Consider the following 5,442-nt stretch of genomic DNA (forward strand, 5'->3'; position numbering starts at 1 on the left):
GTTAGGGACTATTATGGTGATCGACCATGATTGGCAAGGACTAATACATTATGTGTTATTAAATGACCATGACTGGCAGGGACTAATATCAGCAATGCAAGAGGTGATGCCCAACGTGCACCATCGTTTTTGCGTCTGGCATTTGTGGAGAAATTTTAACAAAAGTTGGAAGGATTTACAACTAAGGTGACTTTTGTGGGAATGTGCATGAGCAACGACTCATCAAGAGTTCAGGGATGGAATGGACAAGATAAAAAGACTGAATGAAGATGCATGGGCATATTTAGATAAATGGCAAAGAGATGCATGGACTAGAAGCGCATTCAGCCATAAGCCGAAGTTGGATAGCATTTTAACAATGCATGCGAGGTGTTCAATGCAAAGATCAAGGATGCAAGAGCCAAGCCCATTATAACATTGTTGGAGGAGGTTCGAATGTTCGTAATGCCGACCATAGCCAAGAACAAGGTGAAACTAAACAATCACACTGGAGTGCTTACACCGGTTATAAAGAGTCGACTGGAGAAAGTTAGAAAAGAATCTAAGAATTGGAAGCCTATTTGGACAGGGGACAACAGATACGAAAAGTTTGAGGTGCATGGACACCCAACTAATCATGTGGTGGACTTAGGAAAAAGACTATGTACTTGCCAATTTTGGATGCTTACAGGTTATTTGCATTGCTATAATAATTGCTTTTGTGCTATAGTAATAATCTGATTAATGGTATATGACTAAAACCCATGGTTGTTGTGGCTGTTGTTTGTATACAGGTATTCCTTGTGTGCATGCATGTGCTGCACTGTCTCGGGTTAACAAGCCACCAAAAGACTTTTGTCATCGCTTGCTAACAATGGAGTCATACAGGAAAACATATAATCATCATATTAATCCAATTCCTGGACAACCATTATGGGAGCATGCAGAAGAATGTAACAGGCCACATGCACCAAAAATAAAGAGGAAACCTGGAAAACTACAGATGAAAAGACGGATGGATGCTGATGAGAAGGGTGGTAGAGGATGTAAAAAGTCTAAAGCTAATCCCAAACCTCAGAGTAACAATAGAGATAATGTTCATCTAAAGAGGCAGTTGAGCCCCTTTACTTGCAATTTCTGTGGTGATAAAAGATATACAAAGAGAGGTTGTAAGAAGAAGAGAGGTTGTGATGATGCTGCTGCTGCTGAGGCTGATAAGAAGAAGAAAAATGAAAGAGGTACGCCTGCATCTGAGCATCAACTTCAGCATCCTCAAGATGATGGTGACCAACGTGATGGAGAAGACAATCCTCTTATGTAATCTACTGAGATTGCACCAGCCACTTCTGATGCACAACCTATAGAGATAGATATATCTCAGCCAACTATTTCTGATGTAGAAGATTCTTAAAAGGTAACTACCTATTTACATTTCTTAATTTTTTTATGATTCAAGTGAATCATCATTTATGTGTGACGTAAATTTTTTCTATCTAGGATCATTGAATAAAAAGGCCTTCAAAATTATCACCAAGGAGAAGAACCTCTCCACTAGCAACTTCTATCCTAGTGAATTCCATGCAGGGTGCTAGTTTAGGAACTGCAACAAGACTTGTCAATTACATGAAGTTCATCCTAACTCCAGGATTTAAGGCTCCAAGAAAGAAGAATTGAAGAGTTTAGCTTAATATGTATAGGGCTTTCTATGTTGAATTTAATACTTTTTGCTAGACAAAGACTACACAAGAAAAAAACAATCCTTTATGTTTTGCTGTAAAGTCCTCCCTTTTGAGGCAACTTTGTTTAGCATGCTCATGTTAGTTGGCTGCTCTTTGTGTTATGTGACTAACTGTGTTAAGTTGAACCATTATCTTAATACACTTATCTTTTAAGTTTGATCCATTATCTTAATACAGTGCTGGCTGATTTTGAATCACTTATGCTGCCTTCTTTAGCATATTACTGTTTTAATTAATTGAGTTATCCAAGTTTACATTCCATAAAAAACACCATTCAACAGTTTCTAATACAATAATCATGTTATCATTTTTATACATATTGTTCATTCAATGAATACAGGGTATACACCACCAACTCTTTTAACTCAGGCTTTACAATATAGGATAACAATTAACACAATCAATATAGACACAACTAATACCAACAATTGGTTAACCAATTTTTGATTCCGGACATCTTCTAATCTCCCAAGTCTCCAATCAAAGTTCATCTTTACTTCATGATTATCTCCATAAGATTCTGGTTTCTCAACTGGTTCATCCTGCCCAGTATCTGCCCAAACAAAAAGCCCATACCATCTCTTTTCACTCTGTAATCAAGCAAACATATAACATGCTCAAGCTTCAGGGAAGAAGAACAAGAGAAGAACAGTCAGGTAGGTAGGAGCAATCATAACAACACAAGTAATATTGATAACTCACATTATAATTGGGACAACAAAAAAATGGTTTATTTGGGTTTGAATCTGTCCCATACCACCTGAGAACTGGCCGGCAGCCGCAACCACACCATTCTGGCACCCCAGATCTTCTGCTCCTGCTTTGCGTTCTCATCCGATGGCCACTGCACGGTGAACTAATAGAGCTTCCAGCTCTAGTACTTCCACTACCCATCATGGATATTCACTTCCAGCTCCAAGAACAATAGCAACAAGAATGAGAAAACAACGATGAAGAAGAAGAAGCAATTAACTTGCTGAACATTTGGAGATTTAGGGTTAAATATAGAGGGAGGGACCACATTGGGTATAAATTGAAACTATGCCAGCTCAACTAGCCGTTGACACCATCCAGCCTGGCAAAATGAGGCCACGTCAACGTCTTGATGATGACTCATCACCGGAAAACTGTCCAGGGACTATTATGGTGTCCGGAGCCGTATCTGGAGGATTACAATGGTGCAATTGGGATCTCAGGGACCATATTGAGTAACGACGCGAATCTCAAGGACCATTATGGGTATTTACTCCACTAGTTTGGGTTCTCCCCCTTATTAGGTCATGCCTCAGAACTGGTTGGAATTGAACATGAGGACAAAGAACTACCATCGATGTCTACCAACTCAATGCAAAATTCAATTACTTGTTTAGTTATAAGCTTTTTATGGAAATCAAACATAACACACACATAATCATCGACCTTTTGTAAAAATATCTAATATATCGAATATTTTATAGGGTGTCTAAAGAAATATATCGATACCTTACTTTTTTAATTTACTTAATTCCGAACATTCTTATGTTGACCAGAATAAATTTTTTTTAAGTTCGAACAACAAATGCAACTGCCAAGTAAACATAATAACAAAATCAATGTTTTCACCATCATCTTTACATGTAATATAGTTGCTTTTGCATAAATAATAACAACTATACATACTACAACAAAACAGTATTTTTGCGATAGCTTTTTTTAATGTTTGGCGAAGGTTTTAACCGTCACTAAAAGATTTCACGACGGTTAAAAAAGTGTCATGAATTTGAGCGTCGTCAGCTGACATAGCGACGGTTTTGGACCACCGTTGATAAGGAGTGTCGCTAAATTATTTGTGACGATTTTTAAAGTATAAAACCGCCACTAATTTGCAACACTTGTCAATGTGTTTTTATGCTGTATTTCGCGGCGTTTTTAAATTGTTGTTAAATTACTAAATTCTATGACGATTTTTTCTTATATTTTGTAACTTTTTAAACCGTCATGAAATTTTTAACAACGATTTAAAACCATCACTAAGTTACTAGTTCCTATCACAGCTTTTAAGTATATTTAGTGACTGTTTAAACCATCACAATATTTTTAGTGACGATTTTTCAATTTGAAACCATCACTAAATTACTAATTCTTGTGACAATTTTTTCATGTATTTAGTGACTATTTTAAACAGTTATAATTTCTCCAACATCAAAACTTTCTTATATTAATTATTACAAAAATTATTTCTATTATAAATAATATAAATAATAATTTATGTGTCTACCAACAAAATAATAAATGAAATTATATTTCAATAAATTTAAACTCAATTCCACAAGTTTTACAAAAATAGCAACAATGTATTTCAAAAGTTGAATTCTATAAATTTTACAGTCATAATCCATAAAAATAGCTCTACTTGATGTTTCTCCATTGTTTCTTATAACAAGTTTTCAGTAGCCATCTTGTCCTTCTTGATACTTTCTACTTTATTCTCTTCTGTCTAAATTAACAGCAATTAAAGAACTGGTAGACATTAGCATTGTCACAATTTTTGCTAAAAAAGGTTAAAGAACTGGTAGCACCCGATAAATAATAAATATCTTTTATAAAAGTTATGGCTGTTCAAAAACTACACGGAATAAGACAAGACTTCATTTAGATTAATTATATCATAGAGAAAATATTTGGCAAGGGGACAAACAACCAGAAGAACTAAGCTCAAATAGTAAAGTTCAAGGCATCAGTTCTATACTATAGATATAATACATAAAATTTAAATTTCTAGAATTGCTTACTTATTAAAGATATTTAGACTTATCCAGATTCATTACAAAGGTAATAAAAATTTCAAAAAAATATTTCATCGTTCAATTACCTGAAGTTTAGTAGCCAAACCTTTCTTCTCCTCCTCAAATTCTTTAATCTATTTTTTTTAAAATAAATAAATAAAATATTGATTAGTAGGCTGCATACCTGAGCCCTTAATTTCTTAATTGTCGATTCTTGAATAGCCTGTTTTTTGGAAAGCTCTTCACCTGAGATGAGATACATTTTAACATAAAAAGGGCCCTCTATGATATCCAATTGTAACTATAATAGCAATGTCCCTCAAATATATTATTCATTTGTCAACACAAGATAAGAAAAATTAATACATTGCATATGAAAATTTTAGTTGGATTTTTTTATTTATTTATTACGGTTGCACTAAGCCCAAAAGGAAAAGAAGACTAAACAGATAAAATTTTAATTGGATTTAATTTGATCATGATGAATGAAAGCATCAAGAACTTACAACGCCATCAAACAAGGCAGTGCCACTTATTTCAAAAATGAACTCAAAACAAGAAAGAATTCCAAATATTAAATTTAAGTTGAAAATATCTAACTGTTGTACCTTCTGAAAATAATCTAAGCTTAATTTTTTTCCCTTTTAGGACATAGCAAAACAAGAGAACAAATTATCGTTCAACCATTTTTCTCAGGAATTTTATTTCTTCTCCCCTCCCCCCTCTCTCCTCCTCCCCCTCCCCTTAAAAGAAGACAATAAATATTAACAAAAGAAAGAAAAAGAAGGATGAAGTAAAAAAAGTACTAGCAAATGGACGATGACAACACGACAAAAGATCTTGGTGGGAAGTTTGAACACTGGAATCCTCTAATTTAGTTCCTGATTTGTTGATTCTTCTAACTACAGCCGTAAAATACACATAGGAGTTTTAGAACTTGGACCACCTGCAAAATTTTT

The sequence above is a fragment of the Arachis hypogaea genome, chromosome 19 (assembly GCF_003086295.3).
Source record: "Arachis hypogaea cultivar Tifrunner chromosome 19, arahy.Tifrunner.gnm2.J5K5, whole genome shotgun sequence".
In the NCBI taxonomy this organism is placed as follows: Eukaryota; Viridiplantae; Streptophyta; class Magnoliopsida; order Fabales; family Fabaceae; genus Arachis; species Arachis hypogaea.